The sequence below is a fragment of the Eriocheir sinensis genome, chromosome 63, assembly GCF_024679095.1.
Source record: "Eriocheir sinensis breed Jianghai 21 chromosome 63, ASM2467909v1, whole genome shotgun sequence".
In the NCBI taxonomy this organism is placed as follows: domain Eukaryota; kingdom Metazoa; phylum Arthropoda; class Malacostraca; order Decapoda; family Varunidae; genus Eriocheir; species Eriocheir sinensis.
In genome coordinates this window covers 1,189,477-1,214,323 of record NC_066571.1, presented here as the reverse complement: position 1 = coordinate 1,214,323, position 24,847 = coordinate 1,189,477, and the positions used below count along the sequence as shown (strand labels likewise).

Sequence of the window (24,847 nt, the reverse complement as noted above, 5' to 3'; positions counted from 1 at the left end):
TTATGCTCTGCCCCTCCCCCACCATTTCTCTCTTTCTCTCTCTCTCTCCAAGGCATATACTAAGGTACGGTACGGTACAAAATTACGGTACAGTACGAATCAGAGGATGGCAAAAGTACGGTATGATATTACGGTACGATATTTTCTAATAGTACGATACGGTACGAAAGTACAATATTTTTTCGTACCTTTTTTCGTACCAAAATATAGACGAACACCTGCATCTGTGATCAGGTCATGCAGGTGACTAATGAAGTGAGTGAGGTCATGTGCCAGCACCCCCGCGAGACCTGGAGTGGAGTGGCAAGGTCATTAATGTAAGTTCAGTGAGGTCTCAGCCTTCCCAGGGGATTAAGGGTGGAGTGGCAGGCGGAAGCTGAGCAAGTAATTTGCTCTGACCTTACGGCATGTGACGGGTCAGCATAGCAGTTCTTACCAGACCTCCACACAAGACATGTCGAGACTTGAGAGTCTGGCCAGGGTCGTAAGTGTTGTCTTCTCTTCCTGGAGTTTTTCACTCCAAGATACACAGGCCTGGATTAAGTTTGCATTGGGCCCTACACAACCCACAGTTCTGGCCCCCCCCTTGAATAAATTAGGCAAGATCTGGACAATTTCATATTTTATTGAAACATCAGAATGAATTAATGATACAATATATTTAATACAGATTGTCATCATCTTTATTTTCTTTATATTCAGTATTAGCAGCATACATACCATACTTATGTACATAGGTAACTATAGCAGCTACACCAATGCCTGTTTTCTTGATTTCTCTTGTGAAAACCATTCAATTAAGGTTTCAAATGTCATTGAGGAGGTGACATCATTTTCAATTGACATAACAGACAAAGCATTCAGTCGTTTTTGAGTCATTGTTGAAGGAAATCTGTTTTTGATCAAAGACAGTTTGGAAAATGAACATTCACCTTCCCAGACTGTGACTGGTAATGTTAAGAACAGTTGTAGAACAGTTGAAACATTGGCAAATGTTGACTCTACAACTGGATTCTTCCTTAAGTATTTTAACAGGGCATGAGGATCACAATCCAACTTCAAATGGGTTACAAATTCTGTGAATGTTACAAATTCATCCTCGCAGTGGGGTTCCAAGTCATTGATGTATTTTTTCACCAAGCTGGATACATCAACTCTCAGCTGTGCAGTATCAATCTCCCTCAATGACTTGATAAGGGCAAAGTCGTCAGATATCTTGTAATAAGCCTGGCGACGTTGAGCTAAACTTGCAAGTAACTTGTCAGTGATGAAAACAAAACTCTGTACACGGAATTTTTGTGCATCTTGAAGATCTGCATCAGGTTCAGCAGAATCGTCAGCTTGACGCCGCTGTCTTTTCTTCCATACCTTTTCCGATACATATACTTGCTGAACATTTTCCATGAGATTTTTTGCATCATTCTCCAGTTCATCAAATTGACCACGAAGCTCAGCAACAAAACTTTCAAGTGATAGAAACAATGATATAGCCATGTTGATATCAATATTTGTGCTTTGGAGAAAAGTACTAGCTTTCTGAAAGCGCCGGAGGATCTTGTTCCAAAGAACACACATAAATGCATTTTCAAGAAGGCACATATTCTCTGCAAAAACTGATGCAGCAAGTCAAGCATCTCCTTTTAGTTTCTCATTGTCTGAAATTTCATTTAACATACCATAGATGCAGGGGCGGATCCAGAAAATCAATTTTGGGGGGGCCCAATGGTAAAATTTCATAAGTTAGCGACAGCCTCAAAACAGTGAAGACCAATGGATGGTGATGGCAGTTCTCTGCTTAAAATCCGCAGCTCCCGAGCAATCAACATAGATGTGACAAACGAATTTTATATATATATATATATATATATATATATATATATATATATATATATATATATATATATATATATATATATATATATATATATATATAGATATATAGATATATATATATATATATATATATATATATATATATATATATATATATATATATATATATATATATATATATTATTTTTTTTTTTTTACGTCTTGGCCTATTGCACCGGTAGGCTTCTTCCTGGTGGATCCTGATGGTCGGTCCAAGGCTTCTTCCCGGTGGGGCCTGATGGTCGGCCCAGCCCGTTCTGGCGCAGGCAAGTGTTTATAGTGGTGCCGTCTTGCATTGGCTCATGCTGCCCTCCCGGAGCTCATCTTTAATCCTAGAATCTAGAGTCCGGGGCCCGGATTCATCAATCTTACCAACCACGCCTCTGGTATCTCTCACATTTACCGGAGCGTTTATATACCCTTCCAACTGGGTGTGGCAAGGAAAGTGTTTGCTCGTCGATGTGCCGCAGGTCTGCCGCCGGTAGGCCGGCGGTCGACCGCCGACTGACCTGCTGCAGTCGCCGGTCGGAGAAATCGAAAATCGTATATGGTCGCCGGTCTACAGGCGGTAAACCGCCGGCTTACTGGCGGTATGCCGCCAGTCTACTGCAGGCAGACCGGCGGTAAGCCGCCGGTCTGGGGATTATTGCCTATTTTGTCGGCAGTCAGGCCCCGATCGGCTTATCGGGAGTCATCGGGGACGGTCGCGACCAGGACCAGGAATGTGTGAGAGCACCTTTACGGTGCACGAGAGGGTTAAAACTGTAGTGGGCGCATTTTTCGGTGAACCACAAAACCAGTCCATAAAATTGTTTGTCAAGGGTTGTCCTGAAATACACTCGGCTCTCGATTAAACGGATTTTGGATTTAACAAACCACAAAATCTCAACGGACAAATACCCAGCAATGGACATTCTGTCCGTTGCTGGGTAGATTTTCTGGTGTGACAACAGCTTTAGAAATGTCAAAACCCTAAAATAATAACAATACTCTATCACAGAAAGAGATACTTTTCATCAAAACTGCTTGCATCACCTTCCTTAAGGAAGTTGAGGAGGGTGGAGCCAACCTTCCCCCTCCCGTTAGGTAGGTTAGGTTAAGTTAGGTTTGGTTAAATTTATTTGGCTCACGGTTTGGGGCGGCAGAAATATGAAGCGCGGGACGGGACATGGCGGCGGCGTGTGTGGTACAATTCGTGGGCCTGTGTTGCGAGAAATACCTCCTTGCAAAAACAAGTCGCGCTGCTGTTCACCACGTATGCATACAGGGGGAATACACAGCAAGGAAAACATTAATTTACCTGGTTTTGTTCAATTAGTGTGTCCACTTCCGAGTGTGAGCGGTGAGTGAAATAAATAGACAGTATGCATGTTGAACCTCTCTCTGTGAGTTGTTTTGCGGCTGCGGCGGCGGGCGGCGGTGGGTGCAACAACCATTGAAAAGTCAGTCATCTAATGATTTGTGAGGGTAGTCCATTCATGTGCCTGGATTGATTCAGTGTGAAACATCATGGCTAATATCATGCAAAGGGAGAACAATGAACTCAAAATATGGGAATGCACATCTTTTCTTTATTCATTATGTGTTCCAAGCCAAGGATACTTATTTGTTGTGAACAGGAAGATTTTTTTTTTATTTGAAAATGTGATGTTTTTTTTTTGGTTGATATTTATACTCTATGATGGAAAAATATAAGGGATATTTGAGAAAAAAATAATTTTCAACCACTCAAGTTAAAAAAAGACCAATTAAATGTCATTTACCATATTTCATAATAGTCTCAATTCAAGGTAAAATTGAAATGATTTAATGGTCAACAAACAATATTATTTTTATTGATTTTCTTTCTTTAATGCCTTATCCATAGAAAGAGAATATTTAATACAAAAAAATATTAATAGGTGGATCCTATATTGGATAATTAGGAGGATAGTAATTAGCATCAAAATGACCCCTGGTGGGTCAGGCTGCAACAAGGGAATAAACCACCTGACCCACCGGTGGGTCAGGTCGCATGGAATGTGTTAACTACTAATGACTTTTGGAAAACTAAAAGAAAATTATAATGTACAAATTTAGTTTATGAGTGCAGTCTAGCACATCGTATTTTGGCAACAGGGGTGTTAGGTATGATATAGTTAGGTCAGGTCAGGTTAGGTTACATTAGATATTGATTTGTTAAATTTGTTATGTTCAACTGTTTACAATAAATGTGTGATACACCATTGTTGTCAATGGCAGCAGAGGAGGCAACACTCATCTCCATATTCCATGAGATGGTTGCCTTTATTGACATAATAGCAGAAAAATACACTAACAATAGGGAATGGCAATAAAGGAAATATTGGCTGTTGCTGAGGAAGGGGCAGCCAACTTTTGCAGTGTTAATATACGTACTAACATTATGGATGTTTTTGGGTTCATGAATGCGGTGCAGCAATGACTGACTTCCAGAAAATTGAAGAAATTTTTATATAATGATGGAAAAGTGAAAATGCAGAGGGGGTTGAAATGAGCAAAGGCCCCCCCCCCCGTTAGGGAAGTTATGTTACGTCAGGTTAGTTTCAGGATCTGGATTAATAATGTGCATTTATTTGACCTGCGATGTGGGCCAGTGGAAAGACACAGCTCAGAATGGGGTGGGATGGTGGCAATGGTGCTTTACTATGCGGGCCGGTGATAATGGGTTGAGGTGGGGTGGAGGCAGTGCACCTCAAGCATTGAGAAGTCAATCATTTGGTGATTTCCAAAATATAAAGCTGTCTCCATAATGAAAAGCATCATATTTAGATCAGATATAAACAGTCGGTCTCTCAAAATTAGTGGGCTGCCTTCCCTCAACAGTCCCAAAAATATTTACTGACACCCATCCCAGCCCAACTCGCTGCACACATTCACGGCCCCCAACACCTGCCACCACGAAGGAGACACATAGCACCCTAACGGACAACACAGGGAATACAATGTCACTGCCAACACATGGAATACAGTCACTCCCATCACAGTAAAAACACCTAACACCTAACTGCATATAACAAGTGCCTCTACTTGGCTCACTGCACACACCCACCGCCCCCAACACCTGACACAACCCCAAACACGCAACACAACGAGGAAACAAGGTTCAGTTCTGGGACCACTTCTCTATTTACTATATGTCAACTACTTACCCTCGTATATAGTCAATAATTGCAAAATCTTTGGTGATGATTTAAAGTTATACATGAATGTTTGTGCCGCCTCCCCACTCTCATTGGCCCTAGGTACCTCATCCATTCAAAATGATATTAACAGCATATACGTATATGTACTGTAGCCAGTTCTTGGGGCCTTGACATGAATAAGGACAAATGTGCTGTCTTGAGGTTCCAGCATGGCTCTGTTGATTGGCAGCACATAGGTACATACATTATTCAGTTACTACCTTCTTGGACAACCAATCTCCATGGTAACTAGCCATAAGGATCTAGGTGTTTTAGTTGATACATCTCTCAGATTCCACCTACATATCAGCTCCATTGTTACTAAAGCGTCAGGTCTATCTGCTAATTTTCTAAAATGTACCTTTGTAGGTCTCCTAAGTTCATGATGACTTTGTTTATATCTCACATACGACCTTTGGTTGAGTATGCCTCCTGTGTATGGAATACTGGATATATAGGTGATTACTCACAGAAGAATTCCGGAAGAGGCTTACAAAGCCTGTGTCCCCGGCTCGAGATAACTCTTACTTTGATCGTTCGGGTGGTCTCTGTGGTCGAGTTGTCTGGACCCGTGCCCAATATCAATGGCTACCATGTGCTCAAGTTTTTGTCTCTGTGATCTCCATGCCTTATCCAACATATTTTCAAAGGTTTTAACTGATGGTGCACTCACTACTGCTTCAGGGAGGCTGTTCCAGATGTCCACCACTCTATTACAGAATTAATATTTTCTTATATCTAACCTGGCACGTTGTTTATATATCTTCTTACTATGTCCCCGTGTAGCTTGATAATCTTGATCCATGAAGAGCCCACTGCATATATCACTGTCGTACACTCCATTCATGATCTTGAACAATTCTATCATATCACCTCTTGATCGTCTGTATGACAGGGTTGGAAGGCCTAATTTCTGTAGTCGTTCTGGATATGACAAGTTCTTCAAGGTTGGTACCAATTTGGTGGCTCTTCTTTCAACTGCCTCCACTGCCGCAATGTCCATCTTCTTGCTTGGGGACCAGACTTGGTTTGCATACTCTAGGTGTGGTCGAACTAAGGCAATAAACAATAATGAGTTTTGACTCATTCAGTGTCACGAGTGTACGTCGGATCAGCCCGACCAATCCGTTAGACTTATTGATTTTCCTTGTACGGTGTTCTTTAAACTTCAGCTCGCAATCAGTCCAAACCCCCAAGTCCTTTTCCACCGTGATGTCCTTTAGCTCCTCCCTCATATTGGATGTGACCTTTTTCTTCATTTGATGTTCCTGTCCTCATAGCACTGCACTTTTCAGGGTGGAACTCCAACAACCACTTCTCCAACCAATGTTGCATCCTGTAGATCTTCCTGCAGTTTAACACAGTCCTCTCTCTTACCAATTTGTCTGTAGACCTTTGTATCATCAGCATACAAAAATAATTCGCTGTTGAGTGTTACATCTGGTAGATCATTTATGTACATAATAAACAACAGTGGTCCAAGCACTGAGTCTTGGGGCACTCCACTAGTAACCATTTGCCAGTCTGATTCGTCTCCATTTACTATAACTCTGTGTTTTCTCTCTGTCAAGAATGCTGCTATCCAGTTTAAAATGTTGCCCCTGATGTTATAACTTTTTATTTTCTCAATTAATCTCTGGTGTGGAACTTTATCAAATGCTTTAGCAAAGTCGCAATATACCTTCATCCAGATACTGTGTCCATATGTCTAGCACGGTAATAAGCTGCAGCACCGTTAATCTGCCCATCATGAATCCGTATTGTTATCTGCTGAGTAGTTGATAATTCTTCGAATGCTCAAATTTTTTTTCTCTTATTATGGTTTCCATTATTTTGCATATGACACAGGTCAAACTCACAGGTCTGTAATTACCTGGTTCATTTCTATTGCCCTTCTTATAGATCGGTGTAATGTTCGCGATTTTCCAGTCTTCAGGTAACTCATTGCTCTGCAGCGACAACATGAATATCTTCCTGAGTGGCGGGGAAATTATTCCCTTCACCTCTTTTATCACCCGTGGGTGCAACCCCTCTGGGCCTGGAGACTTATGACGCTGCATTTTATCGATCACTCTTTCAATAGCATCACATGTAAATTCTATGTCTGGTAGGGGAGGGACATTCTTAATATCAACGTTGGGTATCATCCCATCAGGTTCCTCGGTAAAAACAGGACTATAGAAGTTCGCCAGCACCGTTGCTTTTTGTTTGTCGCTTTGTGTTTTGGCTGTTTTTTCAGTATTCGTATAAAGGTCACATACACCCACTGATGACTTAGTCTTTGATTGTACGTACTTCCAGAATATCTTAGGGTTTGTTTTGACATTCTGAGCAATGGTCTTTTCGGTGTCCTTAGTAGCATTTCTAGTCTCCTTTCGAACTTGATTGCTTAATCTCCGGTAATCCTCTTGCATTTGTATATATTCACTTGACCCATGTATGCCACCATCCTGCATTCTTCTCACTCTATTCCAATCTCGTTTTTTCTTCTTGATCTTTGTCCACAGTTTTCTGTTTATTTCCAAGCCTTTGTTTGTCCTCTTCCTGAGTGTATCTTTACCTCTGAATTCCCTTTGAGGAATACATACCTTGACAGCCTCTAGTAACTTCAGCTTAAATCTCCTCCTCATTTCATGTATGTCATGAGTATCAAGGTATACGTCCCAATCAATTGATAACAATCCTTTTAATTTATCAAAATCCGCTTTTTCATAAAGATAAATTTTATTTTTGCTCTTCCCGTCCTGGGATTCTATATCACATTTAAAACTAACACATCCGTGGTCACTCCTCCCAAGTGGGCTCGTTATCTCTAAGTCCCTCAACATTGTGTCATCATCAGTGAATACCAGATCTAATATGTTCCCAGCACAGGTCCCTCTGAATCTGGTGATCTCCTGTATGTGCTGAGTGTAAAAACAATCCCGGACCTTTTCTATGAAACTCAGGCTAAGGCTGTCCTCCCCAGATTTGCATGTTAAGTGTCCCCATTCTATATTAGGCAAGTTGAAATCCCCAACAATAATTTTGTGTCTTGTACTGTATTCGCTGGTTTCTTGTAGTAACTTCAGTATTTTCTCGTTATTTTCATTATCACTGCTTGGGCTCCTATAAATAGACGTGAACAATAGTTCTTCATTTTTACAGTTGATCTTAACTGCTATATACTTGCAAGCTTCCTCTTTCATCTGGATAATGTCATAGGCTATATCCTTATTTATATATACTAACAGTCCTCTTCCCTTATCCTCATGTGCTAGATTTTTTCCAATGCTCTCATACCCTTCAAAGTTATACTCTGCAATGTCTCTATCAAAATGATGATTTTTTGGTTTGACTTCCTGTAACGCTATCACATGAGGGGGTGTCTGTACTTCAACTTTTGCTCTCAGTTCCACTATTTTATCATTAGTTAATACATCGACATTACAAAATAACACACGAGTCTTTTTTACTTGACCCAGATGTACATATTTTATTTTTGATTATGCTTGTGGTTCCTCTTTCTCATTCCTCCACCTCTTTACCTTCAGTATATACCGGTTCCAGGGACTTCCTCTTACTACATAGTAGTTTCCCGAATCTTTCTCCTCGGTGTTTTTCTTTCCGGCATTTGCTCTGAGTTCCTTCTCTCTTTTCCTTTCCTCAATGGTCATATCATGAGACACACCAACCTTCCTAAATATTTCACTTTTGGCATCTTTCAGCCTGAACAAGTTTCTCATAATCCTTTCATTCAAGGATCCTCTCAGAGTCACCACTATGAGCCTTGGTAGGCTACTCTGCTCTGTTTCTCCCTTGTATCTTTCAATTCATATTATCTCCTCAATATCACTGTCAAAACATGTCAAGCCCATCTCACTGCATAATTCTATGAAAATTAGCTTGTCATGCTCATATTTTTCAGACCTAATTGCCAAGTTCATGCCCTCTTTCACCTTCTCTGGGATACCATACAAGACAAAGTTGTTTTTCCTTTCTAATCTATTTTGTACTTGATTGGTAGTTTTATATAGTTTTATCCAACAGTTCTTTACCATTATAAGCATTGAGGAGCCCAAAAGTAGTAGCTCCTTCTGTACTACTAGACCCACTGCAAACCTTTGATGCCTCTGTCTTCAAGACATCCCTGAAGGATTTTGCAAAATCTTCCTTCACCTCTGCACTCAATTTGTTCCTCGTGTCGACTGTTATATCAACTATTTTGCTTTCCACTGCATCATTAATCACACTCTTGACTTCCTCCCCAACTTTCTGCTTGACTTCATCAATCCTAGATTGTAACTCACTATTCACTTGAGACCTGATATCATCTCTAATTTCCTCCTTCAGATTCTTGACATCACTCTTGATCTCCTCTAAGGCCTCAGTGGTTTTAGTTTCCAGGGTATCCATATGTCTTTCTACTTTATCCTGTCTCTTGGATATGTTGGTTACTTGTTTGAACAATTTCCCTGCAACAATATCGTATTTGGTACAATACCAGTGAACTTACTTACTTGATTGCTGCTCAGGAAATTATACACTGCCTCAGTGACCTCCTCACACTTTATGTGGTGCCATATTTTACATAGTTCACAGCCTTGAGCCTTGTCTTCCTCACCAACCTTAACCTTACAGACTGGGCATATGTCTGTTTGTTTATCTGCGTCGCTATCGTCTGCCCCTGTCAGCTGATCATCCCCATCTCCAGCCGCAAGGCTTGTTTTGCCAGATTCAACAGTATCCTTGGTTTTTGTACCCGTCTGCTTATTAGACAGATTATTCTTCGAACGATTCATTCTTCTGGCAATATTACTATTGGAGAATTCCTTCACTTTTACAGAGCTCTCACAGGCACGTCCACCCTCAACCACGACCACGGACCAATACAAGTTACTTGAGTCGGTGCAGCAGTCCCTGGACTCATCATATCGATGGATTAGCTGAATTAACTTATGCTGAACGTTTACAAGCTTTAGATTTGTACTCAATTCAAGGACAATTGCTCCATGCACATACAATAAAATACTGGAAGATATTTCATGGAGAGTGTGGTATTCGTCCTGAAGATATTTTTATTTTGGCTCCCTCACTGGGCTTAAGAAGTCATAGGTACAAAATATTTCAACCGCACAGTTCTCTTGAAGCCAGAAAATGTTTCTTTTCGATGCGACACATCAGCCTGTGGAATTCGTTACCTGACGAGGTGGTTGCACTGGATTCTTTACCTAGTTTCAAATCTGTCCTACATGTATCCCTTGGTCCCATTCTTTACAAGTTTGATTAAATTCTAACCTAAATACTCTAGTAATCACAGCATACACCTAGTAGTCTAAACAATAATTAACCCGAGAATGTTGGCAGACCCTTTTAAGGGTTTTCACGAGTCATGGTTGTGGTACGGTGGACCCTAAAAAGGGCTTGCCATAAAACGCCTAATTCGAGCTAATTGTAGGCGGTGGTGGCGTAGCGCAACCCACCATGAATGCCCTAGGTCATTGTGGTAGGAGAGTGATCTTGAGGTGGACTTTTTTGTCATAGGTGGTGCTGTAAAGTCAAGGCATACTGAATTAGCTATCAATACAGTAATCACTTGTGAAATTCTCTATAGTAGACAACAAGCTACTCTTGGCTAGATGCCACACATCACGAGAGTGTTTATTTTCTAACAAACACCATCCAAAAAGAATGGGCTTTGAGTAAAAGTAAATATTTTTAACGGCTTTATGGTTATGAAAGGAGTACTCTGATGTACGTTCCATGCTCTTTTCTTAGTCTCAAAATGCAGTGTAATTTTGTTATTTCTTGGCCACTTCTCGGCTTTCCCATAGCCGAAGCCCACGGGTTAATACACCCATCAATATAAAGTGATCTGTGCAAGGTACACAACTCGGTCTTTTTTACTTAATGGACATGTTTCCAGTTGTGGGAAGAGCCTTGAAATGCATTGTACCACGTACCAATGATAACGTAGTGCACATATTACATCCTATAAATCGCTAGTTGACTGGATATTGGAGAGATATCTCAAATTCTTCTCATTTCACGGGGAGACGCCACCATTAGCTCGTGATGTTATCAGGCTGAAGCAAGAGTACAGCAGATGACAGTACCAGTGTTGTGTCCATTGTTTTTATCAGCTATGGCCACTCCAGCTCCAAACTGCACCCAACAGGTATGTTATAGGTGCTTACAGAACACCTTAACCCTTTCATGGCTAAACGCTTGCAGCGAGCGTTAGGCGTATTTGCTGGTGGTGCTAAACGCTCGCTGCGAGCTCCAGCCACACTCAAATCTCCCGTGTATGAGAGTGTTCCAACAATATTTCTCACAACACAGCATTGCCAATTGAGTGGGTTCTCCACTAAATTTGGTGGAAAATCATGTCAGCCCAGCGCGGAAAATCTACGGACGAGCAACTGGTGGATGTTGTTGTCCAATATAGCGACATTTTTGCATAGCTTCATCTATCACATGACTGATATTTTGACCAAATAGTTGTAAATTTCTCAGTTGGCAATACTGCCCTGCCAGCACCCCATCATCAAGAGATCTGCAGTAGTTGCCTTACGGCTGACCGTCGCGCACGAATAAATGTACGTCTTCACAGGCAACACCCCCTGAACGTGCCTGTACTTTCGCAGGAGGCTTACATTACCGAATCATATAGATCTTGGCCTCCTCTTTCCAATGGTGTTTTTGTTTTTAGCTCTGATGAATAGTTTTTGAGATACAGAGGTTAAAAGAGCGAGCACTAGCGTCACTTGCTGGTGGTGCTAAAAGCTCAATGCGAGCGCCAGTTGCACTCACAGCAAAAAACACCCCCTGAACGTGCCTGTACATTTGCATGAGAGGCTTACATATCCGAATCTTATAGATCTTGGCCTCCTCTTTCCAATGGTGTTTTTGCTTTGTAGCAGTGATGAATAGTTTTTGAGATACAGCGGTTAAAAGAGATCCCCTTCCCTCGCTGGGGCGCCCAAGCACGCCTGAGGGGGTAGTCTTGTTGCGAGCACTTAGCAATGAAAGGGTTAAGAGTGTTGGAAATAAGTTATATTACTAAAATGGGAGTGAAATCAATTGATTCGCCTCTGCTCTGCAGAAAATAGTTGAGTTCACGATTAAAGTTAGTCCAAGGGGGAACTATAGAAAATATTCAAGGTTGAATCTATATTAGTATTATTTAGTGTTATGGAAACTTACCTAGCCTAACCTAGAGAAAACAATGGCTCTGAAATGTCAGAGAGATAGAATAAACGCCTGAAGATAAATAAGAAGAAAACGAATGCAGACCAATATTTTATAATCAGAGGACGTGACAGTAGAGAGGATAGTTGAGTTCACGATGAAAAGTTAATCCGAGGGGAAACTAAAGAATCTTACTGCAGGATTCACGAACACAGACAGAAATATCTTACGTGGAGTACTTTTGTCCGTATATATATATACTCTTGAACATTGGCACGAAGCACCAACGACTGTGGGTTACGACTCCAGGCATTGCTAGCCACTAGAAACAAACACCACAACACGAAATCTCAGAGTAACACAAAGTTGGCGGCCTTCCGACGTGCATCGAGACGTCACGACCAATCAGCACCCACTTCCAGGTCACATGATTTTTCCTCAACTTTAATCCATATTTTCTACCACATTTACTATTTTACATGAAGAAAAAATAGTACCATAGCTGAATTTAGGGTAAAATTCTAGTGTTTGCCCATACTCCCCCCTCCCCCCCATACAAGCCTGGGGACCTGGTGGGAATGCGGGGTTTCGGGTGGGGGACACAAAATCCGTCGCATTCGCGTATTTTTTTAGTGTGTGTGTGTGTGTGTGTGGGGGGGGGGATAAAAACTCCCTAGATCTAGGGAAATTCCCTAAATTTAGGGAATTTTTCCTCCCACCACCATTAAAATAAGCGTTTGCGACGAATTTAGTGTTTCCCATATGAAAACCACGCACTCAGTGGATCTCCAAGCTTGTTTTGGGAGAGAAGCGTAGTGAACCCGCCAAACGATGCTCACCTCACCATCTGGTGTGGCACCAGCGGCAATCTGTGCTCACATAAACCGCCTCCACCACACTCATGCCCTCTCACTAGTAGGTTGTCACCTCATCACAAGGTTTCTGTCCTCCAAGTAGAGTCCGTGGCACCAAACACAGTGTATCTTCATTGTTTATCACTGACACAAGTAAAACCACCAGCTAGCCGGGATCCATCCAACAATACTGCCTTTAACAATACTGCGGCTTGTGCAGGAAGTGCAGGCTTCTTTAACAATACTGCGGCTTGTGCAGGAAGTGCAGGCTCTCGAACCTCTTGCCCGAGCTGTTCGAACACGTGAATCCTTACTGACCGGATTTTGAATCTGCTTCACGGGCTCGTATTCCCAGTATACAAGGTGATTGTGGATATTGACTCCGCGCCTCCTGAATACGATAATATGCCTCCATATATCATAGTAAAAAAAAATAAAAAAAAAAGTACTTAAAAGTAAAGAAGCCGAATTAATCCCCTTCCCCCAACGATCTTGGGGGACCTGCGTGAACTCGGGGTATTTGGGTGGGGGAGCATATTTAAACTACTCCAACCAAACTTTACGACCTGCTAACGAGGGGGCTTCGCCCCCCTCGACCCCCCTGCCAACCAAGGGGGGGCTGTGCCCCCCCCCTGGACCCCCCCTCTTAAAGGTGCGTGTTCTAAAACGAAAATAACCACGTGTGGTGGACCTGGTCTCACATGGGTGGGCTAATGGCTAACTAAGCATACCATCGCTAACCTAGCGTACCATCGGAAATAGTATTAGGTAAAGGTGCGTGTTCCAAAAAAAATAAATAAATAAATAACCACGCGTGGTGGACCTGGTCTCACCTAGCGTATCATTGCTTACCGGATCGTTGGCAATGCTGCTCATATTGCAATGGCGTCGCCATGTAAACACATCATCCGTATGTATAATATGCCCTTAAGTACAATATGGAGGCGTAATATCGTATTTTCAATAATTACCTTGCGTGGTTTCTGTACGTTGAAAAAAAAAACACGGAATGTATGAAATTTCCCTACATCTAAGTAATTGTAAGGAATTTCCCTACATCTAGGGTATTTTTCAACCCCTCATAACTCAAAAACTATGCATTTGCGATGCATTTCATGTTTACCACCGCATTCCCCGAAGTCTCAATGGGCCCCAAGCCAATTTTGGTTGCGAGGGGTGAGTATGGGCAAACATTATAATAATACTGAATTTAGGGCCTATTTTATCCATACAGAGAGAATTCGAAATAAATATGTTGACCGGAAACATGTCCATTGTCTCATACTTACTCAGTTATATATAAACCCTGACAGACTGGCGTACCTACAGATTTCAGCAGCCCCTTTCTGTCCCTATTTTGTATACCTCATATTGCCTAACTTGTGCACATGGGGTAGCAACCAGGTGAGTTAACCAGGTGAGACACTTCCAGCTCCCACATCAACTATTTCCCAAGCCCGAAAAAGAGATTAATCGGGTTTTCACGAGTGTTTTTTTTTCAGGTGCAAGGTACAGTGGAAGGGTCTTAAAACTACCCCTGGAAATGCCCCAAACTCCTACGAAATCCAGGTCAAATAGGTGATCTTGGGCTGCCTATAACACGTGCCCCACCCTGACACTCTATATATTTACACATACTTACAGCCCCCAACACCTGCCAACACTCACACAGCCCCAAACACCTCCCACACTGGTTATAACTCACCTGTCAATTCAGAGCTGGACACAAACGCGGCCGCCACTACACTGCCGACCGAGCACGTGACGTCACAATGTCAACAAACATTTCTTTTTTTCCCTTTTTTTTTAGGTCCTCCTTATATAGCGTCTTCCATTTAGCGTAACCGTGACCGTGAGCAAACCGTGGTGGAATGCAAGTGTTAGGGAAGCAAGGAAGGAGCGGAAGAGGCTGAATAAACTGTGTCGGCGGCTGAAGAGAAAGAGGCATGATAGCGAGGAAGCTGAGGATGCGTATCAGAATGCATGGGAAGGATATGTTAGGCAGCAGCGACCGACGAAACGAACCTCTTCTATTTAGAACACTGATCAGTTCTGGATCATTGGCCCGGATCTGAATCTGATCTGGATTCGCTCTGGGTAAATAGAACGCCTCTGGAAGAGCGACAGATCAAAACAAAGCGTGCGCGCACACGCACACACACACATACAATGGTAGGGCAGGGTCCGTGCATACCGCAACTATTTCAAGCTTTCTTTGACCGGAGGAAAGATAGAAGAAGCCAAGATAGTGACGAGGACGTTCTACCGGCAATCCTTGGCTGGGCTGAGCCTGAGAGAGAAGGGGCTTGAGGGTGGCCATGAATGGTATAGATTCCTAAGAGGTGAGAGGATGAGTGAGAGTGATAATGTAAAAAGACTGAAGGTGGATGGCGTAATAATTACAGATGAAGAGAATATGAGGGAGGCAGTGGTTAAGATTCGTTTTAGGTCCGTGCCAGTATCTCATTACCTACCTTATGAAACCTCAGTATCTCTTCATATATCTTTTCTACAAACCTTCAACAGTCATGGAAACGCTTTGAAAATCCAATTCAAGGACTTTTTTTTAACTCTTGAAAATAATTAAGGGATAATGTTTACGAAAGCGCGTCGCCTCCTCTGGCGACGGTGCAGCCGATGCTGCTAGAAATATATACCTCCTTGCTGAAATAAGTCACATATATATGTGGGGGGGTCCAGGGGGGGGCTATGCCCCCTTCTCCTGGACCATTTATTATAAGAATGGTGGTGAGAGTGTTGTTGACAGAATGACTGACTTGTTTAACCAGGTGTGGGAGGAGGAGAGAGTGCCGAGCAAGTGGAATGAATGTAAGGTGACTGATACATAAGGGTGGCCACAAGAGTAGACAGGAGCTTAAGAATTACAGACCAATCTTCCTTGTAAACACAGTAGGGAAAGTTTTTTGTGCAGTGCTGAATGAAAGGTTGTGTAAATGGATTGAGAGGAATAGGGTATAGCTAGGTGAGGAACAGAATGGTTTCCGGGTTGACAGGAGAGCTGAAGATAATATGTTTGTGGTGAATGAACTGATTGAAAGGAAAAAGAGAGCAGGAGAAAAGTTGTACTTAGGTTTTCTAGACATAGAGAAAGCTTATGACAGGGAATAGGCTCGTATGTTGTGTAGAGTGCTGGAGCAGATTGGATTGAGTGATAAGTTTGTGAACATAATTAGGAGTACGTATGTATGCAGGCACAAAAGCTAAATACAGGTTAGAGAACCTAGAGACAGACTGGGTGAAGAGCGAGAGAGGAGTGAGGCAGCTGGGCTGCATTCTGTCATCAACATTATTTAGCCTGTATACAGAGGAGCTGACAGTTAGGATGAGAAGAATGAATGCAGGAGTGAAAGTTGGAGAGGACAAGTTGTGTGTGTTGTTGTATGCGGACGATGTTGTGATTTTGAGTGACTCTGCGGGAGACTTACAAATAATGTTAGATGTGGTAGGGGGCTATGGAAGAAATTTTGGTGTTAGATTTTGTAGTGAGAAGAGCAAGATTATGATAGTCAATAGGTCAGAGGATGAGAGAGAAACAACTTGGAGACTGGAAGGGAATTCGAGTTGGAACAGACGGAAGAATACAAGTATCTAGGGGTGTCGATGGAGGTAAATGGATGCGGCAGGGCCAAGAATGTAAAGATAAGTTTGACAAACCAGTGGGTAGGCCGTTTAGGGAGTGCAGCGAGGATGAGAGCGAGCAAGTATGATGTCATCCGTGAGGTTTGGAAGAGTGTGGCTGTCCCGAGCATTACGTATGGAATGAATGTGATGACATGGAACAAGAGTGAGATAGAAAAATTGGAGGTGGGGCAGAATAGGGTAGTAAGAATGGCACTGAATGCACCAAGGTTTGCAGTAGTAGAGGCTCTAAGGGGTGACATGGGATGGAGCACGTTTAGGGAAAGACTAGTAAAGGCAACCTTGAGATATAAAGTGAGACTGGAACAAATGGAGGATGCAAGATTAGCAAGAAAAGTATACTTGTGGAATACAAGAGATGGCAAATGGGCGAATAAATGTGGGCGAATGATAGACAGGAATGTTATGCTAAGTAGGTGGGTGTACCGACCCTTTGAGGATAGGCAAAATGTGTTTGAATGGAGAATAACAAACAGAAATGGAGAGGGGTTTGAGTGGGATGTAAGAAAGTGGAAGAATGTAATAGATATGGCAGTTAAAGATGAGGGATTGAGCAAGTGGAAGAAGGAGATGAAAAGAAAGGAAACTCTCGACTGGTACAGGGAGAAAGAGGCCCCAAAGTGTGAGATGTGCTATGAGGGAAGCCTGGGAGGTGATCTTTTCCGTGCTAGAACGCAGTGTTTGGATGTAAATGCAAGGAACTATAGATGGTCTGAATCCCGCAGAAAAGTGAGCCAAATGTGTGACAGGGGTGTGGACGCAGCACAGCTCAAGACGAGACCAGAGGCAGCAGGATAAGAGTTCCGTCCCCTCTCTATACAGCGGATTGAACAGGCAGAGAGAGAATCACTTCAGCCCACGAAAAGTGATGTCTTCTAAATGAGGACCTCAGCAGAGTGGTGTGGATGTATATTGCCGGCAGAAGGCTGGAGGTCACTGCGGATATTAACAAGACGGAGATCAGTCAACACCACCGATTCTCCTCGCGGGTTCGAAGCGTGCATCGGCAATTCACGTGAAGCATCACACGTGGATAAGTGGTAGTTACGGTGGCGTGATGTTCCTACGCACACACACACACACACACACAAAGTTATGTGAGGGTTGTTGGCGGCCCTTACAGCCAGCAAAACCTGGGTGTGGGTTGGTATTTCATGGCCACGATGGGTCCTCCTTTGCAAGTGAGGATGCATCTCCTTGATCATCTGCTGCAAGGCATGCCGAGGGAAGCGGTATTTGAGGATGAGATCGTTGTCATTTAATGCCAGGGGGTCAAGGCGATCCCGAAAACGTCTCTCCCTCCCCATTGCACGATCGTACATACGTGCAAAGATTATTTCCTTTTTGGCGCTACTCTACTGTCAATCTGCAACAAAATATTGTGGCGACTGCGTGCGCGTCTCCAACGGCACATTTACCTCCTCATCTTCACTGTATTTTCCGGCGTTTCACTTTATGCATTACAAAATCATACTCCCTTGGTGGAAATTCTTGCAAACCGTTAATATCAGGTTATTTTGTGCACATATGTATTTTGGTAAGATTGATTGATTGATAGTTTATTGTTACAGGTAAACAACAAGGGAGAAGGGAGGAACATGCCATCCCAACCCCCAGGCAGGACAGTGTGTGATGATACAACTATTAGTACATGTGTAGGGAGCACCATGAAAATAAAAAGATACAATGGTTGGAAGGAATGCACAACAAGGGAGGGGGGCGGTACCTGTCGGCCTCCCCCTGGACAATAAGAAAATAAAACGTGGGGACGGAGAACATTGCCCAAGCGCTATAGGTGGGAATGAATACAGAGATAGAGTATAACAACCCCTTAACACCACCTCGGGAGGTGATGTTATTAGCAACCCGTTAGCGCCGCGCTAGCAACCCGCTAACGGCCTCCTCCGCAGCTTTGGATACCAAATTCTGGCCAGGCGATTGCTATCTCTGGTTGCTTTCGCGTTGTTGAGCTTCTTGGATGTCGGCCCAGACTGACAGTAGATCATTATCATCATCATTTCATCGACGCCTGCTCCTAGGAGCTCCCACCAGAATTACCACCAAGGGAATATGATTTTGTAATGCATAAAGTGAAACACCAGAAAATACAGTGAAGATGAGGAGGTAAATGTGCCGTTGGAGACGCGCACGCAGTCGCCACAATATTTTGTTGCAGACTGACGCCAAAAAGGAAATAATCTTTGCACGTATGTACGATCGTGCAATGGGGAGGGAGAGACGTTTTCGGGATCGCCTTGACCCCCTGGCATTAAATGACAACGATCTCATCCTCAAATACCGCTTCCCTCGGCATGCATTGCAGCAGATGATCAAGGAGATGCATCCTCACTTGCAAAGGAGGACCCATCGTGGCCATGAAATACCAACCCACACCCAGGTTTTGCTGGCTGTAAGGGCCGCCAACAACCCTCACATAACTTTGTGTGTGTGTGTGTGTGTGTGTGTGCGTAGGAACATCACGCCACCGTAACTACCACTTATCCACGTGTGATGCTTCACGTGAATTGCCGATGCACGCTTCGAACCCGCGAGGAGAATCGGTGGTGTTGACTGATCTCCGTCTTGTTAATATCCGCAGTGACCTCCAGCCTTCTGCCGGCAACATACATCCACACCACTCTGCTGAGGTGCTCATTTAGAAGACATCACTTTTCGTGGGCTGAAGTGATTCTCTCTCTGCCTGTTCAATCCGCTGTATAGAGAGGGGACGGAACTCTTATCCTGCTGCCTCTGGTCTCGTCTTGAGCTGTGCTACATTACATCTGTGCTACTGTTACGACCCCACACCAGGTGATCTTTAACCTTGTTCTTTCAGACATCACAATAGCACATCCTTCCTTACTCCTGCCTCTATACTTCTCATCTATCCCCGTCCATACCCCCCCCCCCCCCCCAGGCACACCCTCCCACGTACCCTCTCTACCATCACTCACACCAGTTCCTCGAATATGTGTTTCACTCACTCCCAACACATCCACTCTACCAATTACAAAATTTTAAATCATCACTCCTCTTTTCCTCACCACCTAAACCATTCACATTTATAGACAGTAGTCTCATACATTCCTTTCTCTTCTGCCGCCCTCTGGTGTAGAGTAGCGCCAAAATGGAAATAATCTTTGCACGTATGTACGATCATGCAATGAGGAGGGAGAGACGTTTTCAGGATCGCCATTTACCCCCTGGCATTAAATGACAACGATCTCATTCTCAAATACCGCTTCCCTCGGCATGCCTTGCAGCAGATGATCGAGGAGATGCGGCCTCACCTGCGAAGGAGGACCCATCGTGACCATGTAATGCCAACCCACACCCAGGTTGTACTGACCCTGAAGATATTTGCAAGTGGCTCCTTCCAAAATGTCATTGGAGACACTGCTAGCAAGACAGTCGTATCACATATAGAATGTGTGTGTTATTCTGGTGTTGCATACTTATTACATCTTCACCTCGGGATTCTGGCTTTTTTTTCTTTGAGAAAGTAAAAATAAATAGTTATATGAAATCCCATAAATAACGTTACCTACGTCACGGCTATAGATTTTTTGTGAATGAGCGAATAAAATGATGTCGAATGTCAGTAATGACATTTAGGTGTGACTGCCTGTCAAGATGAAAGGCACTACAGCAAAGTGACTGTACGCCACGGTTTATAAAGTTATTAGCCAGTGGTAGGAACATGTCAAGAAAAATTCCTACCCGGTAGTGTCAAAATATGTCAGTGATTGATTAATAATGGAGATGAGAGTGGGACAGCCCCCGTGGTACTTGACGGCAGGTTAGGTTAGGTAATGTCTGGTTATTAACCAAAAGGGTATTATTATAGCAAAGGTCAGAATTTTTTCATGAAACTATTTTTTCCTGATAGATATCAGTGTGCTTTTCATAAATCAGAAATTTGTTTGCATCAGAAAAATATCCAATGAAAAGAAATATGAATGAAGGAGTTTTATCCCCCCTTAGAAAAAAACATCTTAACATCTCTGCGATAAATTTTGCAGGAAATACGGGTAAAGGGGTACTTTACCCCGGGGGCAACTCCTCAGTAACGCCTCCCATTATTAATCAGTGCTCACATATTTTGACACTAGGAATTATTTGTAACTTGTTTCTAACACTGTTCCAATCATAGCCTTATTAACCGTGTCATGCAGTTATTTTACTACATTGCCAGATAAAATCCTGACGGCAGCTGTGGTATGTGTAAGGTCCATATTATCCCAAGGCAGGAAATGGTTGTAGTGGTTGAACAAACAAAGACTGCTGCAGCTACTTCCTCCCAGGCTTTTTTCTTCCTGTCTGCAGTGATTTTGCTGTCCAGCTTCCCCCGTATCACAGCAGCCCGACTCTCCACCTCCTGTGGCAGGGTTAGGATCTCCGTATAGCTGAACTGTGGCCGACGCATTTTCTTAGATGGTCCACTAGCCATACTGTTGGTGTTAAATGCGCTGTCAGGACTTGTGAATGTAGCCTGTGATGAAGATATGCTGTCTGAAGGCTTGTAAATAATGCCGCGTGACTCCTACAACCTTAAGAGAAAGGCTTCTTGTGATTGGCTGTCTTGCGTGTGATGTCGAGTCCGTGAGTAGCAGTGACGTATCACTCCCGCCCACCAGTGAACACGCTAAGTGCGTTAGCAACCACCACTATCCAGTCCCCGCCATTCTCTTTGGATCGCGCCGAGCAGAGGTTGTTAGTTGGTTGCCTTGTGAGCGGCGGGTTGTTCGGACGTTGAATAGCAATGGGAAAGCAACCTGCTTCTTGGATGCCGCGCCAGGGCTCAAATTGGAGTCGATACATTACGTCACTATAGTAACATAGTCATATTCACATACATGAATTACTCTAGCTAGAATGTAAAGCCTTAGAGTATATAAAAATGTGTTTGTCACTCACCAGGTACAGCGGTTAGTCGGTTTAACTCCGTTACTGGATGTCCGCAGTCAGTTGTTGCCATGACAACGTTACATTTTTTTTATGTGATCGAAAGTTAGGTTGTGAAGTTCCGATCTCCACAGTCCGATTACCTTTTACAAAGATGATCCAATCTTTGCATTCCGATCGCAAATTGCTGTTCCGATTAGATCGGAAGATCGGACGATCGGACTGATGGTCAGAAGTGCCCAGCTCTGCAGTAACTACAGAGAAAACTTTTCAGAGAATGCTGAATAGTAATGACAAAGTGCTGCACCATATACCAAGACTTCAATCTATAGTTGCAGACACTGTGTTAAAAGAAACTGGAACTACAATATTTAAAACTGAATATGCTCATATGCTTGAATGTTCACCTGATAACAATCACATTTTTTCTCTTATTAAAGCATTGGTCATTGCATATTGCAAGATACGTTTGCACCATCTTGCTAAAGCAACCACTGCTAAGGTAAGAGGTACTCTTATTAGGAAGTGATTAAGCAAGTTTGTTTTGTTTAAAAACAATGATTAATTTGTATTTCATTGGTATATATTGCATTTCAGTAAAATGGTGTACATAATATATTTATTTATTTAGTTTTATTTCGTGCGTGGATAATGAAATTAATATTTATTTCGTGCGTGGATAATGAAATTAATAAAAGACATTTCTATTTTTTCCAAGTGATATTCAACATAACCCTCAAACACATAACTGTGGCAATATTTACGTTTTTCAGTGTTTGACATAATAAATATTAATCTGCTTTATAGAGACACTTATAACATTTCAATACTGAATGACAGAGTTCTATAAAGTAGTTCTTGCAAAATATGACAGTTATCAAACCTCACCTGAAGAAAAAAAAGTATGGATGAGGAAAGACATTCTACAAAACATATATTTTAACTACTTATGTTTGTGATTACATATACATAATGAAGGCTTTTGACAGCAAATATAAGTAGTTTGTAAGTAATACTAAAGTGCGAGCAAAAGTGAAGTCAGCAGCCGCGACCCAACCATATGCTGTTCAGCGGCCAGCCGGGAATTTTACATACCATACTCCAAACCAATTCCCTACTTACCTGATATTAGTATTTGATATTAAGAAAAGATAAGGCCACCATCGTAATCCTGATAAAAATATCAGCATCATATAAGCATAAATATGCAACAATAACATGAACGAATATACGAAAATGAAAGGTAAATAAAGTAGCTCATAAAAGTTTTCTCGCATTATTTCCCTTCAAATCCTTCGTACTCAAGGTATTTTTCATCATAATATTTTTTCAAGCCCAGTTCCTGAATCCGCATTCTTTTCTGATTACTTCATTTCATTCCAATAGTGAAATATACAGACGTTGAAAACTGCTCGAAAACTGGTAACTCTGTGGGTGCACCATGAGGGAAAGTGGGCTTCCCAAGATGGCTGCCGCGCCGGGGTAGCTGGCCTTACCCGCCGCCAACCCCACAACACAGGAGCGCGCGCTCTAGGTATACAGTAAAACCTTACCATTTGCGCAATCACCATTTGCGCCCTCGCCATTTGCGCGGCCTTGATTTGCGGCCATCATCCCATCATTTGCGCAGGTGGTCTTGCTATTTGCGCACCTCGCCGCTATGGTAATGGCGTCTCACTGGCAGCAAAATGGCGTCCGCTGATCTTCTGAGGACGTTTACTAGCTGTTTTGGCAGCAAAATGGCGTCCGTTGATCTTCTGAGGACGTTTACTAGCTGTTCTGGCAGCAAAATGGCGTCCGCTGATCTTCTAAGGACGTTTACTAGCTGCTCTGGCAGCAAAATGGCGCCCGTTAATCTTGAGAACGTTTACTAGCTGTTCTGGCAGCAAAATGGCGTCCGCTGATCTTGAGGACGTTTACTAGCTGTTCTGGCAGCAAAATGGCGTACGTTGATCTTCTGAGGACGTTTACTGGCTGTTCTGGCAGCAAAATGGCGTCCGCTGATCTTCTGAGGACGTTTACTAGCTGTTCTGGCAGCAAAATGGCGTCCGCTGGCGAGCTACCGCTGTCTACCACCCGCGCGCCCTCTGCCGCCAGTGAAGAACACTGCTAACGTACACAACATGTTTCCCGCCATAACCCGATCGCCTCTCCTCGTCTCGTGGTGACTGCGATTATTCGATGTTTTCTGCCTCACCTTTGCACTACCATCATGCTGCAAGCAGCGTCATCGAAGCCTTAACCCCGGAAGAACCCGATGATGACCATAGCACAAGTGGAAGTGATTAAGGTGTACAGTGGAAGAAAAGAGCGAGCGATTGGCCGTGAGTATGACGTGTTTCCTGCCAACAGACCTTTTTTTTTTTTTTTTTTTTTTGCTGGTAGGGTTTTTTTGGGGCCGTGACCGCCCATATGTATTTTCCCTATAGGTTATTAAGTTCGCCATTTGCGCACCTTCAGATCGCCTATATGTGCGCAAATGGTGAGGTTTGACTGTACTTACTTCGATCTTGGGCGGTCACAGAAACCACTCAGCTGCGGAGGTGCAGGGGCTGGGGTGTAAAGAGAGAAACCCCTTTTCAACTCTCACTCTGCCCGGGAATAGAATCCAAAATCTCTATTCAACTGAAAAATTGTGGTTGCAAGCAGAGTGTCTAGCGCCCTCCCCAAAATTATTTTCTAGATCTGCCACTGACAGTGGCTGGCTGAGGAGCATTCTTGAGACACCAAAATGAGGGTCATTACATCAGTTACAGTTGATGCAGTCACTCATTTGCTTGGTAGTAAATCATGGACCTTGCTGAGTGTTGGCCACGAATAGGGGATAGGTGTTTGGAAGATTGTGTTGAGCTGACAGGTGGAGTAATTGAGTTTTTAAGGTACTGAAGGACACCAACTTACCTCTATCCCATTCAGAAAAGATAGCAAAGTCAAAGGTTAATGTTCTGAGCGTCCAGCCTTGAGTCATGTGATTCCCGTTGGGAGGGTCTTTTGTCGTGAGATGCTGAGCAATGCAGAGTAGTTATCATTAATGAATAACAGATCTTTCACCCCTCTCCCTAATGTACTCCTGCACCCTATCTCCATTTCACTGTTGGTCATCCTCTACCATTCCCTCCCTCTATCTCACTTACATACACCCTCCTGGTCATTTTACTCTCCTCCATTCGCTCCATGTGACCA

General features: G+C 43.0%; 1 protein-coding gene and 1 long non-coding RNA gene across 13 annotated transcripts in view; one reads left to right on the top strand and one right to left on the bottom strand.

Moving 5' to 3' along the window:
* Positions 1-24,847, bottom strand: part of LOC126986811 (uncharacterized) — a 108,987-nt gene that overhangs the window by 65,789 nt on the left and 18,351 nt on the right. For 5 of the 12 annotated variants that reach the window (XM_050843181.1, XM_050843179.1, XM_050843187.1 and 2 more), the window contains exon 1: positions 14,805-15,107. The exons of 3 other annotated variants lie outside the window; for them this stretch is intronic. The gene's annotated coding sequence lies outside the window, so the exon portion shown is untranslated. 4 more of the 12 variants (XM_050843182.1, XM_050843180.1, XM_050843189.1 and 1 more) reach the window with 2 other exon arrangements.
* The window catches only part of LOC126986819 (uncharacterized), a 36,867-nt gene continuing 28,546 nt past the window's right edge, over positions 16,527-24,847 (top strand). The window contains exon 1 of the long non-coding RNA XR_007739986.1: positions 16,527-16,840. This is a non-coding gene — a long non-coding RNA (uncharacterized LOC126986819). The remainder of the gene's footprint in view (positions 16,841-24,847) is intronic.